Here is a 23,568-nt window from a genome sequence, read left to right as displayed (position 1 = left end):
TCCTTTATGAGAACTATGAGAAAACAAAACAGCTCTGTTGCTTATTTCTGCAACTATTTTTTCCCCCATCTAAAAATATTTACTATGCCAGCAAACAGCAAAGCAATCTATAGTAGTGTTATCTTCTGGCTTGTGTTACTGTAGATCACAAGGTTATTTCAAAATTATCCCTTGCTGACATTTGTTCCAGAAATGTTTTCACCTACTGTGCAGTGACATTGCCAGTATAGCCGAACTGTTTGATGTAGAGCAGGAACTAAAATAGCAAAACTAGAGTTTTGAGTATCAGAGCTGTACTTAGAAAAAGTCTTTATGTATTTAGTAAAAGTGCTAATGTTGAGGCTCCCATTATGTTCCAGGTGTAGGAAGGCCCTAGGTTCTGTCACTGATCAGCATAGGGAAAATCTGCTTACCTGTGTAGCTGGGGCGATTAGTTTTGTTGATGAGTAAGTAATGACTTGTTTGCCTTTGGGCATGTGAAAATTAACAGCTTGCTGTGATGATGATGATAATGGCGATACTAATAATATTCATGAAAGTGGATCAGGAAAAGCACCAAAACTACTCCTTCACCCTTCCTGTGATGGTAGTAATAGAAGAGCTAATTATATAATGTGCCTAATTATTTGTGCCTTGCATTGAGAATTGTTTTAAGCTCTGTAGGCTATACATCATTTTGTGAACTTGCATCTCTCTCTCTCCCCTTCTCATTAGAGAAAAAATGGTGCCAGAAGCTACCCTTGGGTATACTTATTTTTAGGCATTTTGATACATGGCACTAAATGCAAGTCACCAGCCATGCACAGGTGGAGGTCACCAGAGAGAAGGTTTATTTTTAAACTGGCTAACAGCTGTCTGAACACAGCTTGTAAAGTGTAGTTAAGTGGTAGGCTTTTAAAAAATAATATGTCTTTTGCTGTTGTCTGTTCCTTGTATAAGGATATAGATTTTCACTGCAGTTCACTCAGAAGAGGGGAAAAGACCAATCGTTTCGTAATTTGTGACACACTGACAGCAAACTCTAGTTCTCTGTAATAATTCTTACATGACTAAAAATGCCGTTGGAAGGGTTTCGGAGAATTTAAGGCCAGGTTTCCAGAATATCAGTTAGTTTATTTGGATATAAGAAGACAGCTTTGCAGGAGGAAGAATTGTAATAAATGACATGGAGGCACCTATAAAATGTAGTTATAGAGATAAAACTATTTTTGTAGAAACTGCATATAGTTGTATAAAATCATAAAAGTGTTAGCTATATATTTAAAAGACAAAGAGGGAAAGATAAAGTCATAGGAAATATGTTTTGGAAGAAAACAGTGGAGTTGGGTTGATGGAGATTATCGAGGCAACAATAAATATTTTTTTGTGAACTTCTCTTAGTCGTGAATAAAAAGTGACAGCGTGTAGTCATCTAGGGAATCTGACCTGAGACCAGGAAGCCCAAGAACTAAAGCTTGAGAACATTGCAGAGACTTGATTAATGGCCGTAAACCACGCTGAAGTTCCCAGATAACCCAGATAAAAGGGTTAGTGAGCATTTTATTTCCACTGTTAGGCAACTATTAGCTAACCTTATAGTTTAACTTCTTCCATAGTTCAGCTTTTGCCTTTATGTTGTAAATGTTTCTAGCTGTACCACCAAAGCATAAGCTGTGCCCATATTTCTTTATAATCTTACTTATTTTGAAGCAGGCAGCACTTACTGCATATTGTTGCAGCATCGTGCCCATGATCATATAAACCAAAGATACAGGATTAGAGTGTAAGTACAAAGTGACAACAAATCGAAGCCTTAATTTGCATTAGTAGAAGAAATCTTAAGATACCATTGGTTAAAACTATTTTCCCTTTGTATATTTAATATAATGGTAAATAATAAATCGCATAATAAATTATAGTTACACAATACTTTTATCCCATATTCATATAATCTTTTTATATGTAATCTTCTCAGGCATAATGTTTTAATACTTTTTACATCATATACATTGCACTGAAGTGGTAGACCTCTTCATAAATATATAAATTACTTTCTTCAATTCTTATTGTTAAGAACATGAAACAATATCTTTACCTGCTGTAAATCAAGACCATTCTGTGAGCTACAATAATTTACAGGAACTAAGGAAACAGCATTTAATTTTCTCCTAAGGATATTGGATTTACTTTCCTCTAATTGTCCTTTCTTTCTGTGATTTATTTAGAACTAACAGATTCTTCTTTAAGATTCTTCTTCTAATCAGCTTAAAAGAAAGTAGTATTTTGGGGGGCTTTGCACATTATCCGTCCTGCAAAACATTTTGTAATCTGATGACTGAAGTGTTACATGATCTGGACCAATGCTGAAAAAAAGACTTAAGAATACTTATTTGGGTAATAATATAAAACCCATCTGTTGTATTGTTGACTTCTTTAGTTTTTAGTTTCTTACAAATATTCAAGAATGCGATATTCCTGTGCTTTTCCCCCTATGGCTTTCATTAGCAAAGAAGGTTCCTTGGGCACATCATTTGCCAGGCACTATAAAGAACCCATTAGATAACAGGAGTTTCCTAAGGGAAGGTGAGACTTCAGAGATACCAAGTTCTCCCAACGGATACAGGTAATTCCTGCATGAGCAGGGCACGAGCTGGGTCTCGCCTGGGGGTAGGGTAGGAAGGTGTTAACACGCTTGGATGTTGCAGATGGAGAGAAGAGGTGAGTAAGGAGATGCTGCTTCTGTATGGCTTTGTTTCAAAATGTTTTGAGGTATCCAAGTAATCCATACTTTAAATTTAGATAAATGGACAGATAAACAGAACAAGATTTGGCTCAGAAAAGCACTTAAGCAAAGTTTCTCCCCATTCAAGGAAGCACATGGGGACGCGTTAAGTGCTTTCCCAAATCACTGCCAAAGTAATATGTGAGGACCTGAAAGTAAAATATGTTTTCAAAAAAGGCTCATCAAAAATGTTTAACAACACTGTTACTGAGAAAAGTGCCTGGATGCCTTTTCTTTGTCAGATAAGAAGGTTTTATGCAGCAGTAAATATGGTAGGTATGAAGTAATTGTACTCAGTTGACTTTATTATATAAAAAGGCAGAAAATAACATGCTGAATTGTAATTTACGTTTTCTCTTACGACTAATGGCAGAAGGAGACACCTCACTATATAGCCTTCTTGCCATGCCTTAGAGTCCACAATGCCTAAAGGAAATCAGAAGTACTTGAGCGTTTTCGCATGCATAATTTAAATAGTAAATAATGAATAATTAAGCAAAACAGAGCTTAAAACAATAGTTCCTATTTCCAAATGGTAATTCACACATGCGTTCCCTCAGCGGGCATTCATACTTTCTATTACCTGAGTTCAGAGGGGTTTTTCTTAAGCTTTGTGCTGTGTGGAGGGAGAGCAGAGCCATGGGAGACGGCCTGAGAGACGGTCACGTTGTGACCAGCTCCGTTTCACTTCACCATTTCAACTGCTTGCTTGAGAAACCGTTCTCTGTTGCTAGAGTTTCCCTCCCAGGCTGGCATCTTAAGTATCTGGAGGCTGCCCTGCATCCCCTTGACTCACTTTTCGGCAGTGACCTCCGCAGAAATCAGAGCCCAGCGCTGGGATGCTGAGCAGGCATCAGTCTGTGCACGGGTTCCATCTGCACGTCTTTCCCTCCTTGATGGAAAGTTGACAGTAGAGAAAAAATTCTTTTGCCCTTGCATCCCAGCATCTCCTGTTATCCCTGTTTGTTCCTGGAGATCATGAGTGATGCCATGTCCTCAAAGGTTGCTATGGTGCACGGGTTGTTCTGCCTGGGCACGAACCTTGTCACGGCGTTAAAGACCTGTCTGGTTCTGCTGTGTCCGACAGGGGAGGCAGCCTCTGACTAGCTGGGGCAGCCTGATGGACTCTGCCTGTAAGAACCCTGAATCTGCATTTTTCCTTTAATATATTTTATTTTATATGAGCCATTTGCAGATTTTTCTTAAGTGTCTCTTTACCTGATGGTAAAATCATTCAAGGGTCTGCAGGAGATGGCCTCTCATCTGACTCCTCATTCCAAATGAGTTATGGCAAATTTGCTTCTCCTAGTTCAGATGTATTTGTAGCCAAATGTGGATAGTCTGTAGCCACAACAACCTCTGCTCACTCTTTTAAAATCATGGGATTGAGGAACACGTGGAAGAATTTCAGTTTCACCTCCAGGAGTAAACGTGTTTCGTCATGTTGTGCAATAGCAATGCAATGGTGTAAGGTGTTGAGGCGCTCAGCCCACTGACAGGAAAGAGATTCAGGGCCCGTGACTCCTGCCAGGACAGTTTATCATCAGGATTAATTCCTCTGGCTGATGATAGCGTACATTCAGGATGTGTTCCTTGTTTAAGGCATCCTAAATGGCTCTCTGCAGTAGCATTCCACTTCCTTCTCAGTTAAGAAGTCAAGTTTCCCTTTTTTTCCGTAATTCTCAAACCTCTACAGATGTGATTGTCCTTTGTAATTTCTGAGGGAAGAAAACATTTACTTTGTATGCTGGCATGATGAAGCCCTTTGATCATCTCCCAAACTATTTATGTTAATCTATAGAAATCTAAAGGAAAGACTATTTCTCCTCACTGGTTGTCAAGATGGAATAGCCTGTTATGAAGCGCTCACAAAACAGCCCCTATCAAACAATAGCAGAGCTCAAGCCACAGTAGTGACTTAGAAGAGAAATAGCATGGAATTTTCATATTTGGCAATAAATGAGAAATTCCTCATATTTGCTGAGCTGACATCTACAGCTGTATCGAGACTTTGACCATGCCCGGTGCTGTCTGGGGAGCAGTGTGGAACAGTGCTGCTGGTATGCCCTTTATGGGAAAAATCTTAAGAGAAATATTACTGTGTTGGATACTGGCTAGAGACATTGAATATTTAATTGCCCATGCCAAATATAATGTGAAGACAGTAAGTGTACAGGCAAAAAAAAAGAACAATTTGAGAAATGTAGTCCCTATTTACCTCTGTTCTGGCCCTCTTTATCTAACTTTTAGGATACTGCTGGACAATACTCAATTTTTCAAATTCCACATTTAATTTCAAAAGGTTTTCCACACTATACAATGGATATTCAGGCTACACTGCAAAGCTCCATGTATACATTTCTCCTATGTGCATATAAACTATACATTTGCAATTGGAAATGAATTTATAATTAGAAATGAAACCACCAGGTGCCAATACGAAATCTTGATTCACCTCCTGTTCTGTTGGAGGTTCTTCAGATCTTCCTTCCCACGTGAGAAATTTTGATGTGAGGTCAACATGCAGCATGGTTACTGCCTCCAGGTTTTCATCAGTACATTTAGACTACTTTTGGTTGATGTTTGCTTACACATATGTCTAATTACTACACAAGCATCACAGGTGAAAAAGTACTTTTTAAACCATCTTGATTTATAGCCTGAAGATATTTAAAATAGTTATAAATTTTCCTTAACAAATATGTTCTTTTTTTCTGCTGGCAGATATTGATGTTCAGCCATTTCTTTAATGAAGCAAAGCCAGCTTGTTTCCATTTACTTTAATTTCTTGTTCAACATTTGAGCTAGTCAGACTTTTCATAGACTCAAGATATGCAGCTTAAAATCACACCACATGAGAAGAGCAAAACAAAATTCTAGTCTTGAGGAGGAGGAGAATAATATATATCAATACCCAGGAGTGTTTTTCCTATAATAAGCTAACCAGTGTCACCTTTCATCTTTGGTTTCTTTCACTGCATAGCACATAATTGTTTATAACCATGGGCTATTTCTCTACAATGTGCATTTTTCAACAATTTTCTGTTTTAAGCTGTAGTAAGTAAAATACCAAGTCCACAATCTGCAACCATCCGTATATTTAATAATGACAGGTTATTTCAATCTACAGAAGGGACATTTGTGGAGAATAATGTAATAAGGTCGTTACACGTAAACTGGTAGGTGTACAGCACTGGGAAAAGAAATATGCCTTTAATTTCTACTGTTTCTGTTGCAGTCAGCAGCTGTGAAGGGTTCACAACACATTCAGTGATTAAGTCCTGGAAATAACATATTCGTTCATCAACTTTCATGATTTTAAACAAAAAATGTCCAATAAGCTTACTGATACTGTGTGTACAACACTCAGCTAAGAACCTTATGAGGTTATGCAAGCACATTTCAATTACAGCCTTTTGCAGTGCATGATACATAGTTAGAAAAATCATGATTGAGTATTCTAGTCAGGGTAGGATATCAGAGTTTTCAGACATCAGCTGATGACTTAAGTAATTAGGAACCTCTGCCACAAATGTTAATTGACTGACTTCAGAAATTCTTCAAAATTGCATTAGCAACCTTCTGTTTCCAAAGTTTACCTAAACACTTCTGAAAGCCATTTCATTAAAACAAACAAACAAAAATCCAACCACCCCCCACCACACACACACCCTTGGTGCTCTCAGTGTAAGACAAGTGAAATGCAGACTCTCTTCCTTTCCTGGCAAGTGGGACAATTTTGGTCAAGGGTGGTAGTGGAAGACATTCATCACGGCTAGTCAATCTGAAACAAATTGTGTTTGTAGATGTCATGACTTTCGCGCAAACCTTTAGGGAGCGTGTTCAAAATGAAGGACATGGTAAATTACAAACCAATTCTGCTGATGTTTGCTATGGGGTCTTTAAAGCAATTATGTCGGTAGCAGGTTGCTTCGATTCATTTGCTTCTTAAAATGTAGTTTCTTCATTACACTCAACAACCCTTCTCCTTCCACTTCTGTGACTTTTCTGTGTGCATTTGCCTTAGGCTCACAGTTTGGAGACAGTTTCCATTTATATACAGTAATGGCATTAAGTTGTGCACGCTGGAATAAGGTTGAGAGCAGACTCAAAATTACATAGTTGCTAAAGCTTCACAAGTTTATTTGTTTTACAGTTCTGCTAGCTTCCAGACACTATTTCTAATAACTTATTCTTACCTTTTTCTGCCAAGACTTATAATGAGAGACATCTGTTTGCTAGTTTCATATCTGTGTTACATATTTAAATGTTTTCACACTGTCATACAACTTACACTGGCTCTTCATCGAAATAATAACAAAGATTGCTTCTCTGAAAAGACTAATATTAGTTGGGATATGCACACTGAATATTTAATTTGGAGTTATCTGTTGTCTTTCACAAGCCCTTTGTTAAGTAAGACTTCACATGCAGGGCTGAACTTTGAAGCAGGGAGGGTGACAGGCAGTGTGAAGGTTGGCTGATGCATTTGGGAGCAAAAGAAGGAAAAAGATGCTCTTAATCCTTCAAAGTATGATTTCCTTCTAGTATGCAGTTTTGGTTTACGCTGAGAAGTGATTTTTGTATCTTAAGTACCTGTACTGTGCTTCCGTTCTCTTTATGTCTGACTTACTTCTCTTAAAATCTTCACTTAAGGAGGGGTAGAAATATTATCAGGTATTCAAGACAATGCTACAGATTCTAAAGCACACTTAAATTATGTGATTTTATACCACTTTTCTGCTTTGTTGGCCTTCTTGAGCGAGTGCCACTAGTTCTGTGCAAGTCTGGCTATTCAGAGGAATATGTCTCTGTTGTTTATACTTACTAATTTTTATGGCAGTCAGCAAAGTGTGTCAAATAAAAGTGCTTGACTTTATTGTCTACACGTAGAATTGTTACAGTAGACAAAAGGAGAGCTAAGTGGTCCACAATACTATTCCCAAGCAGAATACAAGCAAGCAAAAAGTAATTTCTTACAGAAATAGCCCATGTTTTCAGCAAGGTGGGCTGTTTTGTTTTCTGTTTCCTTTACCTCCTGTTTTGAAATATGGATGTCATCTTGCACAGCAGATTATATGCAGTATTTGAAAACTTATTTTTAAAATGAAATGTTTACAAGAAATTACAAAATGAGATGTAATAATCCAAAATGGTTTCACTGGAAGAGAGATACAGATGAAAGAGACATCTTACCCAGATGGTTTTTCATGACCATTCCTGTTGTCTCCTCTTCGTCTTGCTTAGTCCTTTGGCTTTCCTTCACAGTGCTCAGATAATTAGGCACCATTTTTTCTGCTGAAGTTAATAGCAAAACCCTAAAGCCTTGCTCTAGCGTTAATTAATTCGAATCTCCAATTAATCGATCTGTATTTGCTAGAATTTTCTTTGCATTCATTTTATCTGAACACAAAGTGATATTTTTAAGCATTTTAAATAATACTTGCAGCAACTTCTAATATAGTGTACTTCATCTATAATTGTGCTGAAGAGTTTAGAGATTAATGTGCATTTTTAAGTGACTCATAAATTCTAACTTGTTATGCATTGCAAACAGCTGATGTACGACCCTGTAAGCTACTGACAAGTTGTTTAGCCAGTTTCCAATACTGTTTTTTACAGTTTGGGAATAAATGATTGTTTTATTTTATTAACTCAAATCTATCTGGAAAACAGGTTGTCCAATTCAGATGATATGTTCATATATACATAAGATTAAACTCTAGGCTCCATTTTTCAAAATTAGATTGTTCTCTTAAAATTATCTACCTGTTTTTTTAGCCTGTAATTGAAGATCTATTAGGGCTAAAATAAAATTTCTTCAGGGTAGGTAATAGGGTAATGGGGTTCAGGAAATTCAATCTACAGTTCAACGATGATGAGCTACAACCTATCAATAGTTGAAAATATGTGAGATTCCCTTCCTCCCCCTACTGATGGGTTTTTATGTCAAAGGAGAAATGGCATTTACTAATTAGACATGAGGTGAATTGCTGATATGTCATGGCCACATATTCTTGGATAAGATTTATTCTAATAAAAGGAAAAATATTTTAACTGATACTTGCCCATATGGCAATTTACAAAAAGTATTGATTTCAGTTTATAAATAATGCAACTCTAACTAGTATGTGAAATCTTTGGAGAGAGGAAATAGAGAAAAATCACAACATTTTTCTTATGTAGTGATAGATATCATTTGTCTTAAAAATGCTTGCTTACATTTAGAAGCAAATTTTGTATGGTTAAGGAAGCAAGTTGACAGCCTGGAAATTTCTACTTTTTCAGAGAACATCTGTGACTTTGGAGCTATTTTAACGTAGTGTCTTGTGGCTTTTATTTTGCTGCTGGGAGAGTATCTTTAAGGGATGGGCATAGTTTTATCTGCATTTCTCTCCTCAGAATTTCCTGAAACAATCGGGTTTAGTGGTGCCAGTTTCAATGTTAACTTTTGTTGTTTACAACATACTGTTGCAGAGAAAAAGTGACTGATCTCAGATAAACAAAGGGATGTTTGCCAGATATTTGAAGCTCTCGATTTCACTGTGAACAGTTTCTCATTATATAACCTTTTGGCTCATGTAAAAAGAGCTCAGTTGTGTCTCAAAATCTCCACATATTGGCCAGTAGAGCTTCTGCACAGCAGAGAACCATCTGCACTGAACACACTATTCCTGTTTCAACATGATTTTGTAATTTTACATCATATTTCAAATGTATCTATCAGCACAACTGTGTGCAGGTTCAGGGTCATAGCTCAGGACATGTTTATCTGTTTTGTAAGTTACTTAATAGCATTTTTTACGTCATTATTTTCCTCTTGGGGGGATTTTTTCTGTTACAGTCATTAAACTGTGACGTGATTACTCTACAGTCATGGATAGCCAAGGATGTCAATACTGCATGGTGAGCATCTCGTAAAGCCAGGCTACAGTGGAAAAAAATAAGTTCAGCTCTTGTTATTCCACATTCCACTGTATAGACGGTTGCATTCTGTATAAACTTGCTAGCTAACCTTTGCATTCTGTCAAGTATAATAATCCTCATATAGCTCTTTTAAACAGCAGTGTGAATACAATATTGTTAGTATTTCCATTTTTCCTTTTTAAGATGATAGCTCTATTGTCAGGCACTGAAAATGTGTTTTGCTCATGCAGTTTTCAGCAGAATAGAATGTAAAATTTTCAAACATCATGTGAGCGAGCAGAATGTATGGCAGTTCCTATGAGCAGATCAGTATTGATCAATCCCTATTTATGAAAGATTAAAATTAATCTGGACTCTTTTCTATAATTAAATATAATGTAAAGGATGAAAACCCATACTATTTTTACTATATATAGATTTATTTCTAAATGCATAGGTTATACTATAAAAAACTCTCATGCAATAGATGTGTTAATAGTGAAAAAAAATTGCCACTCATGAATCTAATACTAAATGCTTGTTAATATGTTAAAGGATAAGAGAAGTTTATCATTTTACTTTGTTGAAAAATGGTAATATTTTTGACATATTTTCACAATTAGCAGATAGATGCATAGGCTACATTTCTGTGTAACACTAGAATCACATTTTCACTAAAACTACCCAATATTTGGAGAGAAGCTGGTAGATGGGATGCACAGCATTCCTTACTATCATCATTACTCCATGTTTAAATTGTCTTCTCTTCCTGATTAAGCCTGCCATGACAGTTAAGCATTTGAAGCCCTTGATATGGGTGTCGCCTACTTCCTCGTTGTGAACCAAGCATGAATTAGGCCAACGCGGGAAAGCTCTTCTCACGCAGCAGGAGATCTAAAGCGTAGCATTTATTTCAAAAGGATGTGGGGTCATGTTTTCTCCTACAGGGATAGGACTGTAGGGTAACTCTATACTGGTTTAAACACAATGTGCTGTATGAGTACTTCTAATCTCTTGATACTGGTGAAACACTTGAAATTGCCAGTGTATTACTCTTACCCTTAATATTAGCATGGCCAACATTTTGTGCGTGTCTTCCCTTTGCCTCTCATGTACCCCAGCTGGCTGAAGCCCAGCTCTCCTGCGCCGCATCCTGTCCTGCAGACTTCACGTTGCAACAGGTCGTTCTGCAGACACTATTTGCCTTCGTGTCCGCTGCAAGCTCTGCATCAGCGATCCTTTAAGGCGAGGGGGAATTATTACCATTTTGGAGAGTAAGAAATAACTCAGTGCATGTGAAAACACATAGACCTTAGCTATGCATGGGGTGAGGATGATTCCCCTGAGATGCAGATAGAAAACCTCCTTTCCAGAGCAGGCGGTGGGCAGCATCGTAAGCTTCTGTTGGGTTCCCTGGCAGTTATATATACACAGCATTTGTAAAAGACAATCTGAGGACACCGCATCAAGGACAAAGGTGCTCATAACAGATCCAGCAATGATGAATACTTAAACATTTCCTTGATTGATTTTGAAATTTTATCATTGCCCTCTCTTGGACATTTTTTTTTTGTCAAAACTGCAGTTAGTGCTGCTTTGCTGCCCATTTTCTTGAAGTATCTTTCCTGAATAAGAAACTTAGCTACCAAGATCACCATGCTACTTTTGTCTACTGTCCGAAAAATTGGGAAGGTACAAAGTAAAGAGCTCAGAAAACCCTCTTCCCAAAATGCCCAAATGCAGTCTTTTTAAAAAACTTTTTAAAATGATTTCCTAGCTGCTGTGGATGTACGATTGTAAGCAGCTTCTTATTCTATGATATAGAATAGTATGGAATAATATATGGAATGCTTTGCTTGCATCTCCACGTATATTTTTACTTCATATATATGTATATAAGATATATATATGCACACGGACACATATGTGCATAAACAGCCTTTCTTTTATGCAATAAATAGATTTATTTTAGTAAATATACTGGTAAAAAGTATAGAGACATATTTACCCATCTTTATTTTAAAGAATTATAGAAGAAAGCAATTTAAATTGACTGCTGATGTTGCTATATTCAACCAAGTAATCATATTATTCACCTCCAAAGAAGTCCAGTAATATAACTGAAATGTATATTCACAGTAAGCAATACAGTGAAGTATGTTCTTCCTTTACTAATTCCTCTTACACTTTTACTGTTAACTTCTATTAATGAAATAATACATAGGATCCATAGACCAAAAAGAGAAAGACAAGCAAGAACAAAACAGTGCTGGGACTGTCATTTGTGTATTATAGTACATGCTTATTTAGGCTCATGCACTCAACTTGAAGTTTCTTACCTTGCAGTATTTCCTGAGAACATGACATCAATAGTCGGCTTCTGCCCACCCAGTAATGCCTTATTGCTGCAATAAAAAGTTATTCTGAGAGCATTTAGGTAGGAAAAGAACTGTTGGAAACATTAAATTCTGTCAGGCACCTGGGATTTAACTGGAATACACTCAGTTATAAAACAGGCTTTTATTGATCGTAGTGGCTGAATTTTTAACTGTAGTTTATTCTTCCTTTGATTTTGAAATCCATAAGTGCCAGTCAGAGCTTTAAGAACACAAATCATCGGCATGGGGAGTTTAAATTAAAAGTGATAAATTGAGACTGCTAGTGACCACTACCTCAGCCAAAAACAAATGCCGTGGCTGCAGCTCTAAACATCACTGCATGCTTGCTTTCAAATTAAGTGTGAAAAATTAGGCAGGAAGTTAATTGCTAGCTTGCAATAACTATGGTGATGCTGATTGGAAAAGGCATCATAAAACTATTTTTTTACTTTGCAGCAGTCCCAACTGGCATATCAAAAAATACAGAATCACTAATAAAAATGTCTGATTCAAAATGTGGCCATTTGCTGTGTATAAATCGGCAGCAATGTCTGTGTATATGTGAAGGTGACTTTTCCCTGCGAACGCACTTGCAAGCTTAAAAATGTCGGAGCAAATTGAAAGATGCATGAGAGATTCTTGTACCCACGTTGTGGATTAGTGGGGGAGTTACATATATCTCTATCATTACTGGCTAGATATTAGAGTTACTGTCAACTCTTCTGGTGGCAGCAAGTGCCAGGATGAACAATTACCCCTAAAGAGAGTGTGACCTTAAAGACCAAGAAGAGTTGTAAATCATATGTCTCCTTAACTAGTCTTTCATTTATTTTACTTTATGTCCACTATGTATAAGTGGATATATAAGATATATAATATATCTAAAAGATACATATATAAGATATGTAAGTGGACACACCAATATTCAGGAATTTTTTGGACTTTCCCAAAATCTTACTCCTGGATTTAACACTAATTTCAGTATTACTGGGACTGTTTCACAGCTAACCGGGCTTTTGTCTTTCTAGCAACATGTTAGTTACTCATTAGTAGTACAAGTGGCCCCTATATAGATTGATGGAATAGCTATCCATTTGTGTGAGGTGAAAAGAAGTATTTAAATGGAAACTTAAGAGATGAAATCAAAGCAAACTAAAACCTTCAGCTACTAAACCAAAGGCATAAGTGCTTGAAGTAGGTATTTCTCAAGCTTTTATATTGCATCCATCTGATCCAAGTTAATATAAGGCACTTGTAGAGCTCTCAAGGCAAGGGTGACCACATAAAGGACAGAGTATTGAACAAAGCTTTTTGTGTTCCTTGCTATTTGTCTTGATTCTGAACCTAATGTAATGTGCATTTGCTAGGGATGGGTTTGCTGCATTGTAAGGCATCTTGCAAGAATGTACACAACAAGTCAGGGGAAGAGATTCCTGAGATGATACAAACTTGTAGTCAAAAATGTCACCTTTCTGTTGGGGCTGATGCATACAGGCCTTTTATCAAAATTGCCTCTGAAAGAAGCTTTTTCTTTCCTTTCAAGCATATTTCATATTTGTTTTTTTCAGCTAAGATTTTAAAAAGTCTGGGTGGAGATTTCTTACCAGAAATTTCAATTTTTCCACCCCAAAGATGAGACATTGACTTTCGTCAAAAGCAGCTTCCCTCATGGAAAGGGAGAAGATGGCAGAAATAGCCAAGCTTGAGCAGAGGCCTCGGGCAGAGCGCTGGAGCCGCGGCCTTGCTTTTCCCCGGCCAGGAGGGAGGCGGCAGGACTGAGGGCTTTGTGCTGTTGGCTCCTCAGCCAGGCCGTTCCCATTCCCTGACTCTCCCGGTGTCCTGCGTCCTCGGCGCCGTGTTAACGGCAGCAGCAGGCCCAGGCCCTGCTCAGGCAATCACAGAGTAGAGCCCGCTTGCTGCTGCGAAGCCGCCCGCAGCCTCTGAGCTGCCTGAGCTGCCTCTGAGCCCATCGCCCACAGCAGCAGAGGAACCTGCACATGTTTTGCTCGCCAAGGTTTCCTTGCCCCAGACTGAAGCGTTATGTCCAACAACGTTGGTTGCTTCCAATCTTTCTATGTGTCTTCTAACTCCTTACCCAGTGATTCGCCTCTGACCTCGCTTTTTGCCATCACCCTTCTTGCCTTTGCTCTGCAATAGGTCCTTGATGCCTTGTTTCACTGTGCCCCATGAACCCAAGAAGTTGAGCAATTTCTTTTGTGTCCTCAGCTCAAGCCACAGTGTCCAGGATGCTGCTGCTTCCTGGAGTCCTGTCCACTTTTAACCTACTCATTACCCCTATCTTATAGGCGGACACATTCGGTTTCTCTCAGCCCTCAGCTCTTTTTTTGCCTTTTATCTTTGTATCTGAAGTTCACTTTAGGCAACCTTCTTGGCAGACCTCTTTCCACCATGGCCTTTCTAGTCTGGTGCTTGTTTGCTTTCCCACTGGTAATCCCTCCCCCTAGCTTATGTGTGTTTTTCTGTTCAGGATTGACTACTAATGCATACATACATACATACATACATACATACATACATACATATGGAGATCATCAGCTATCACAGGAACACATTACTTATTCTTAAAAGTGATAGTCCTAATGTTAAAAATGCTTAAAAATCGATTACTGGAACTCAAACACAATTTTAGTATTCTCTGCGGTTTTAAGTCTTGTACTGATTTGTTAATCACAAAACAAGTTGCTGTATGCTATTAACCTGTCACTGTAAAAGCTCGGTTTTGTTTTTTTTTTTCTTTCTTTGTTTCTTTTTTTTCTGGAGATATCTATACATTTTTAATCAGGATTTGTTACTGCGTTACATGTTTTTGCTTATTTAGTTAAGTTAGGTGCCTTAGTTTGCTTAGTTTAGTTAGTTCAATACTGCGATCATATAGATATATTTTCCAAACAGTCTAAAATTCAACCCTAAACATTTTTTTCCAATTTCATGTCTTCTTGTGCAGCCTTGCAAACCAAGAGTTATTTTTAGTGACTTGTTAAAATAATTGTATCAGTCTGGTATCATCACCATAGAGAGGCTCTTAGCATTTTGAAAATTTTTGCTTGCGCAACTAAAAATGGCCTTGAACAGAATGAGTGTTGCAAATGAGTGCTTGATAAAGACAGAAAACTGATGCACAGGTGCTGAATGCTTAAAATAAGTTGCAAACTTGAAGGAAGAAAAAGAAAACACACCAAAGAAAGCTCGGTGAATGAATTCCATAAAACTTGTAAACTCCGACTGGATTTCAAGAGGGCAGTTTCTGCTCTGTCTCTGTGTTGGCATCTCCTAATACCTGCCTGCATGTTGAGGTGCCTTTTGGTAGTGTTAGGGACAAGGGACCTTTCTATTCAGAGCTGGCCGAGTAACGGGTTTGCAAGTGTTGGGCAGTCAGAGCACTCGCAACTGTGTAGCTGAGCCTGAGCTCAGTAAAGAAACCTGCAAAGTTAAGCTGAGTTGTTGGCCGTGTGCTTCACTTTACTTGGCAGCTACTTAGGCTTTTCAGTGATCAAAACGAAAGTTGCTTTGTCACTAATACCATAAAATCTTTGATCCTTTTCACATCTTTCCTGCATATAAGAAATCTTGAGTGAGTGGTTAGCTTGATGTGAAATTCGGCAGTCCACCATTTGCAGCATTTAAAATCCCCATTTCATGATGTAATTTTTGATAGAATTGAAGTTGCTTAGCTGGTCTTAGACAAATTCGGCTAGACTCTTCTTCTTACTTCTGCTATAATTATGGTCAAACCGTGCTTACTAGTTTTATTTTGGGATGGCCATAGAAAGCCTTTGTAACTCTCGGCAGTAAGATCTCTTGGTGTTGGGGTGGTTCTCGGTGGCTATGAAGGGGGATAGGATCAGCTTCTCCAAGACCTTCACAACACACGTCTTCCATTTTCTAGGATCTCTGTAACACAGATGTGATGTTTTGTTCAACAGGCCAAGTGCAATGCAATTCAGCATTTGCAGAATCAAAGGCTCTAGCCCAGGTAGTGCTTCTGGGGTGAGCAGAAGTTAGTGCGTTCAACAACAGAAGAGGCGCTGCAAGTAGTGCTGATCCTTCCCTTGGCAATCCAGGGGCGAGAGCCCTGATCTGCTCTCTAGACGAGTTACTGATGTAGTGCACTAATGGTCTGCAAGAGTTTGGAAATGTCAAACCTCCTATCATGCACTTAGGCAGTTTGAAATTAATTTTGGTTTAATCCTGGAAATGTTGGAGAATGTGAAAAGGGTAGTTTGTAATCAGTATGTCCTGCAGTAGAAAGGTGCGAGTGTTTAATTGTCATCTAAATGCATTGGTTTCAGCAGTTTCATTGCTGCTCATAAAAAGCTTCTCTTGATATGCTTGAGTAGCTCAATAAAAATCATTATTTTTTTGCAAGAACAGTGCTTAGGAATATAGTCTCCTTAGATGCTCTGAAGCCCTCCTGGAGTCTGCTGTGGCTTTTTCAGTGAAGATCTGCCTGTAGCTAAAGACGTGATGTTTAGCGAAGAGATTTAACTACTCTGCATTTGTTTAGAAGGGAGGCAGAAACTGGGCTCTATATTTTTGTTCAAAATGAAATGGAAGACTTAACAGTGATGACAAAATCACTGTATTTCCCTTTTTTCTTTTGCTGGTGAATGAACTGTTATGTCAGTTGTAAAAAACGTGATGTTGCTTAATAAAATTGAGTCCAGTTAATTTCTCTCTGGAATATTAATTATCTTAGTTCTGTCACCTCCCAAGTACAGGCCTTTAATTTGAACTTGGTTAATTTAATAAGCTGTAGATTTTTTATAATGCTTTAAAAAATACTTTCCCCCCTCTATGTCTAGTAATACCACTCTCTGGATATAAGCAAATAATAAAGACCTTCCTATATAAGGGAATTCTTTAAGCAAAGTCACTTACATGATTTCAACCTTTCACTTCTACTTAGTAGTTGAGTCTGTGCTTTCACAAAAATAACTTTTTTTCTTTAAAACAAAGCAGTTTTTAGTGTGAGCAGTAGGGCTATTGAAATTGGATTTCCTTCAAATTGTGCTCGAGGCCTTTTCCTGTATTTGCTACTGATTTGACTGAACAAGCGGCAATAATTGCTGCCACTAATTCAGAGTGGCTCCTACTTTGTTAAATCTGTCTTCATGCAGGCATTAATTCTCGTGAAAGTTGTTGGAGTGAATCTTTTAGAGCTATCTCAGTTGCTTCAAAATTGGCCAGAGTTTGGACAGAAATTGGCTCATAAGTTGTTTATGAAGAACTATTAAAAACAGAAGAGATGATGTGCATATGGCCACATAAATGGCTTTTGCTGAAGAGAAGTTTTGTTTCATTTCAAAAGGCAGCATTTCAATTTAGATTTTTTTTTCTTAATTGAAGACACAGACAGCAGCAAAATCAGGAAGAATTTGTTTAACTTTTCACTCTTATAAAACCTGTAATTTTTATTTCTAATAAGTTATATGTACGTAAAACACGTGTCCACGTGGATGTATCTATCAATATTAAGAGACTGGCAGGTAAAAAAGCACTTGGCAAATAAATTTCCACTAGTTCTGCCTGCGATTACTGGCACCCCCTGGCCAAGAGCCCCTTGTCCCCCGCGCTAGAGGTGTGACACCCTTCCACGGGCCCTGGCCGGACCTTGCCTGGTCCAGAAGACCAGCTCGTCGCATAGAAAAGTTCCTTCAACTGGTAGAAAGAGCTTTTTGCCTTGCTCCATTGCAACACACGGTGGCAAGCTTAAAGCCACGGCATTGGAAAGTTCAAGTTTAGTTTAATCCCCGCTGGCCCGTGGCGTGGGCGCCTGGCCGGCCTACACGAGTGCTCCAAGTGTGGCGCCTCCCTTCCAGGCCTCGGCCTCAGGGCTGGTGCCGAGCCACAGCCTTAGGCACAGATTGTGTCTAAAGTTTCATGGGAATGGAGGAATCCTGAAAGTTTTTGCAGACAGAGTTTGGATTTTCAATCATGGTTCAATCGGCATCACAGCAAACCCAGCAGATACCGTGCCGGACACTCTTGTAGGGGACAGATCTGTCGCGTCACATCCGATCTCGGGCAAAAAGGGAAGGCAAAGGCACTGTGCTGCAGAGGACTGTGCGTGGGTCTGCACGCCAGGGCTTCTGCACAGCTCCTGGCTTTTACCAGGAAAAGCCTCACGTTCCTCTGTTGCTCTCTGTTGTTCCTCTTATCGTTTTAGTCCAGAGACACTAAAGAACTGCACAAGATCACTTTGGAAAGATCTATAATCTTTATCCTGTCAAAATTGTCTCACCTAGTTTACTATTACTTTTTTTTTTTTCTTAAGAGGTGGGCCAAATTATGTGCCTGATTCACTTCTCTGTGCTGGTTCAGATTTCCTTGCACCCCTCCAGGCAAGTGGAATATTCAGCAGTGCAGATACCCCTGGTTCCTGGGTTAGTTAAAGAGTGGTTGTGTTACGGCTTTTCCAAATGTATGTCCAATCTCTCCATAAACCGTCGGCGTAATAAATGCTGGACTCAGTCATCCGTGCCTCAATGTGTAAATGAACCTGGTTTAAATTAAATTGAAATATGTCATTTGTAATTGGAAGGGGAAAAAAAAAAAAAAAGGCACTCTTGCGCTATGTTTACTCTCCATTCAGCAAACTCTGTTTAAAAGTGATTTACAGTAAACCTAACTATGTTTTTTCTCTCAGGTGGCTAACTCCTCCACGAATTTGTTCTATGCTTGGCACCGATTGACAAACCAGGAGAAATGTCACAACTACATAGGTCTTGAAAACAGCAAGTCCACAGGGGCTAATGCATGAGTATTAACTCAAATATGGGAATTCTACCTTCTTATCCTTGAGATAAACAGAGAAAGCTAGGAAGCAGAGCTGGTAATGCAGCCCCTTCCCCATTGCAAAAAACTACTTTCTTAAGCTGGGAAACTTTCTGCATGTGTAAATTATGTGCAAATATACAAATTGGATGAAGTGGTACAAATCTGAGATCTGAGAGATCACCTATCTAAGAATACACACAGTTTTAAAAATTACTGAAGGGTATACTGTATTTCTAAATATAGAGTAAAATCTGAAAAATACCAAGTAGTAAAGGAATTTTTGTTTTCACATATGCTGAAGAGTGGAGATCGTGTCAGTTCCAATGATCTTGGCACTTTGCTGTTAATTCATTGTTGTCCTGTGGAGTTCAAGTACGTTTTGAAGCTCTTGGATGTGTGACTTCATAGGAAAACCCTTAGTAATCAGGAGGCAGCACTATTGCTATTATTTTTTTTTCCACTACTATTTTCAGTGTCACCAATGTACTGGATCAAATACTTGAGCTGTAAAGAAAGAGGAATTCATAGCTGTTTGTTAACATATTTTCCGACCAGGGCACAAGACGCTAACTTGGTTGTTGATTGAGTTCTTCAGTCAAGGTTGGGAATTCAGTGTCCATATGAAATTGATGTTTTAAACGAGTATTTTTGTTGCGGTTGCTTAATTCTAGTTTTGGAATGAGTTGTGGAGACATTTATTCAGTTTTTTGCCTGAGCCGATTACCTGTATTGGGACATATTCTTTAAAAGAATTGCAGGAGACCTCAGTTCACTGTCAGACTTTGTGAAAAAGTCTCTGTAAAAGACACATTTTTTAGGTGTCAGGACTGACTGATATGTTCTATATTAAAGCTCATTCACACTCATTTTATTTTTGTTTAAGATTTCACCTGCTTATAGGAGATGAAAAATCAAAACTGCATCATCAATTAAAGGGCATGAAGCAATCGGGAATAAGAAGAATGAACTTGTACAACCAACTACCTTTATAATTCTTCAGAAATATTTTATTATGTTTTCACAACATGCCTAATATTTCCAGAGTATAAAAGATGCATTTCTTGCTGCAAGGATCTTAAGAGAAGAAGCATTTTTTATTAGTTCTACTGTTTCCATCACTGTATTTACTAGCTTCTGCCATGAAAACAGATTTTTTTTTCTGAATATGTATTCTTTACAAGTTATTTTATTTGCAGTAGTTGTGTACGGAAGGCACGCTTCTGGCTTATATATATAAATTAGCCTTATTAAGTTGCAGGTTATTAACTAGCTGTGTATATCTACTAAGTTAAATCAGAGCTCTGAGCTCAGGTAAGGTACTGAAATTATGCTGCAGTCCACTGCTACTCCTGGTCATGGTGCTCTTGTGAGGAGATGGAGGTTTGATCGCTTTTGTGCCCTGCAGCACTAGCAAGACCCAACTCAACTGCCAACCTCTTGCCAGTGTCGTGGTGCGCTCTGGTTTGCAAAAGTGGAGAGAAAAGTCTCCTTCTGGAGACCAGACGGCAGTGGGACTCGAGAGGTCTCTGTGCCTTTCCGGGGCTCGCGAAACTGGGGCAACCACCACGAGGTCTGTGGACAGGTTATTTTTAGTATTTTTCTTTGTTTTTCTATTTGCTTGTGTTTTAAGTAAACAATCTCCTGTGGCAGATGACCAGCTGCCATGTAGCTGCTCTCTGTCAGGACCCAGTGGAGTACTGGAAGGTTAGTGGGGCGTTAGGAATGGCCACACTGCCGTTTAGGCTTTCTGTTCATAGCCTAACATGTCAAGGATTTATTACTTTAGAGCTGAAATTGCTCTGGACATACTCAAAACACTAAAAGACACCTGTTGTCCTAAGAAGTGGATTTCTTGCTTTCTGCAGCGCGTTGCATTAAAGTCTGGAATCCAAGAATGTTGCTTTGTGATGACCTGAGTATTTACTTATTGCAGTTGGAACACATAGAAGATAATGTGAAGACAGCACACATTTATTGTAAATATAAAGTGGTCGGTTGTCTGGCTAACGAAGCCCCGCACCTCCGTAGGCTCCGTCGCTTTCGTGAGGTTGTATCTGATGAAAGTATCGTGTGCCTAAACGGGAGGACGTAGAGCAGTTTGAGGGTGAATTAGAGTGACTAGGGATGTGTCATTCTGTTGGCTTTTGCAGCATAACTGCTCTGAAATACATGCTGAAATAGGATTGATTCAGACAAATGTGCTGGTAAGGAAATATATTAGGTAAAAGCATTCTTCCTCCTATGCACTAGTTTTGATTTTCCAAAAGGAAATGAAATGAAGAGTACAATTGATTTTGATATTACTTGACAATTTTTCTTTTAAAGTTTTGTATGCTTACATGTTCTTTTTAAAAGTTACAAACAAGACTACAACAAATCTATGGGCAAAATAGGCACTTTGGAACATGCAGGAAATCGTGGACCGAAGAAGGCAACAAACTTAAATATTTGACAGCGCAGATGATGTAATTGTATGAAATAGGATTTAGTTATAGGGAACTACTCAGGCTTTAACTACAACAAAAATAATTTCATTTTGAGAGGGTATACAAGTTTAGATTATACCTTACAGTCCAAGTAAACCTGAGAAACATTCAAAGATTGTATCAGCATTTTTGTGCTTTTTCTTGACTTCCCAGGACTTCTCCATTTGGGTTTCCTGAGCAAATCTGTGTGACTAATTGATTTTTCATTTCACTGACCAAAATAAATATTGAGAAAATGCTTCTAATTTAATATAAAGAAAATAATAATAATAATAATAATAGTAATAACAACAACAACAACAACAGGTTTAGCAGCTAGGAACCAAAGCTTTGTTTGTTCTTTCAATGCAACCAGCTTTTTGATCTTTGAAAATTCACTACCCTTCGTGCTCATGGTGTATCTTATCTGGCAGTATCACTGAGATGGGATAATTGGACATTAGACATGATAGAGCATCCATTTAAAAATGCAGTTTTTTAAATGATGGGTTCTGAGAAGCTCTCCATACTGCAACCAGTGATTTCTGTCAAACGCCAATAATAAGGACTCAGATTTTTGTGTGAGAAATAAATTGTTAAACATATTTGCCATTAAAAAAATAATGTGACACTAGCCATAGTTAAACCCTTTTATGGTTCTGCTCTTTGCTTGCAGAGATTTTACATCAGGCCTAATGAAGGGTTCTCATTTTTAGCAATTAGGAAACCTTTTAGTGTCAGTCATTAGCTAAGACAAACATCATACAAGATGATTGATTTATACTAGCTAAGGAAATGCAAAAGCATCACTTTTTTCTAATACTACGGACTGGTACTCAAAGGAGAATTTTGCAAATATATTTAAAAATTCAGGAAAAATATAGTTGACAGCACACAATGAGACTGTAGGGTTGCATTCATTGCTGAAGTCAAGGTCTTTGCCTTTTGCTTCCCTTGAAATGCACCCTGTAATTTATTTCTAAAAACTTCATATGGTGTTAGATCCTACCTACAGAGAAATGAAGAGCCATACCATTTCTTTTGGAATTTTTTGCTGATAAGTGTCCCCTGTAAATACAATTACAGAAGTAAATTTGGCTTAACAGAAATTATTTTGGAAAGAAATATTTGATATTTGTGAAGTAATCATTCCTCTTTTGAAAGTTCTGAATGTCATGATTGCAAGGATTTTTCTGATAGACCATGAAGATAATTGTCTTTGTTTTTGGTAATGATTACCTTTTTCATTATTTTTTTCTTAATTTAACACAAAAAAGGGTGTTATACAGGATCAGATCAGTTATCCAGTTAATCCAGGAATGTATTTGTGACATCTGGTATTTATCAATACAGGATGATTCAGAGGAAAATTGAGAAACTTTGTATTTACTAGGTATGAGATCACTCCTGGAAGTGAAGATGTCATGTATGCCACAGCATTTGTTAGAATTTAAACCTTCCCAAATATTCAGTTAGAATTTCAGATATTTTCCTACTCAGTTATTTATATCAACAGCCAATCTGTTTTTGATATTTATTTGCTAAACACTTAAAGTCTGCGAGTTGTAATTTGTGACAGATTGAATTGATTTATTATTAATTCACTTGGCCCCATAAAGCTGTTAAAATTGAAGAGTATGATTTGTCTCTACAACTTGATGTTTACAAGAAGGATTTTCCCAGTTACCAGGATTAAGATTTAAGAATAACTTCCTCCTAGTTAGGAAGAAAATATCAAGTAGTTCCAGGTGCAGGCTGATAGATTTATACCCAGGGCTGTGAGGCATCGGTGCTGGTGGCACTCCTGTGCCCATGATGGATGAGGTGCTTCCACTCCTATGTCTGACTCTGCAGCAATTTTTGAGCAAGGTAATTCAGTGGACACGTAGGACTCCTTAGGAAACACTACAATTCTTATCTTCTTATCTCCCCTTAGACTTTTCTTCTAGAAAAATAATATGCCTTTATTCTATAAAAAGTTTCTGTTGCCCTCTATTATTTGCAATAGACTTTAGGGGGAAAAAAAAAAAAGGAAAAAAAAAAAGGCATAACATTTATGATTCTCAGAGGCTTATCCAGAAATAAAAATTTCCAGTAATGCTTGGGCCTTTGGAGGCTAAAGGTGTGAATGTCGTCCAGAGCTGCAGGCAGCTCCCTGAGGTCTTCCTCACCCTCTGCAACAATTCAAGCCCAGGAATTGCAGGAGTGCCTGCACATGTAATTGAAATGACTGCAGGATGATAGGGGGAAAAAAAAGGAG

General features: G+C 38.0%; 1 protein-coding gene across 4 annotated transcripts in view; it reads left to right on the top strand.

Moving 5' to 3' along the window:
* Positions 1-23,568, top strand: part of EPHA6 (EPH receptor A6) — a 483,151-nt gene that overhangs the window by 247,619 nt on the left and 211,964 nt on the right. The window lies entirely within an intron of this gene.

Source organism: Tinamus guttatus, unplaced genomic scaffold, assembly GCF_059628265.1.
Source record: "Tinamus guttatus ecotype Peru unplaced genomic scaffold, ASM5962826v1 Tinamus_guttatus_pri_ptg000035l, whole genome shotgun sequence".
In the NCBI taxonomy this organism is placed as follows: domain Eukaryota; kingdom Metazoa; phylum Chordata; class Aves; order Tinamiformes; family Tinamidae; genus Tinamus; species Tinamus guttatus.
The sequence above is the reverse complement of the archived record's forward strand: the minus strand, read 5'-3'. Positions and strand labels throughout refer to the sequence as shown.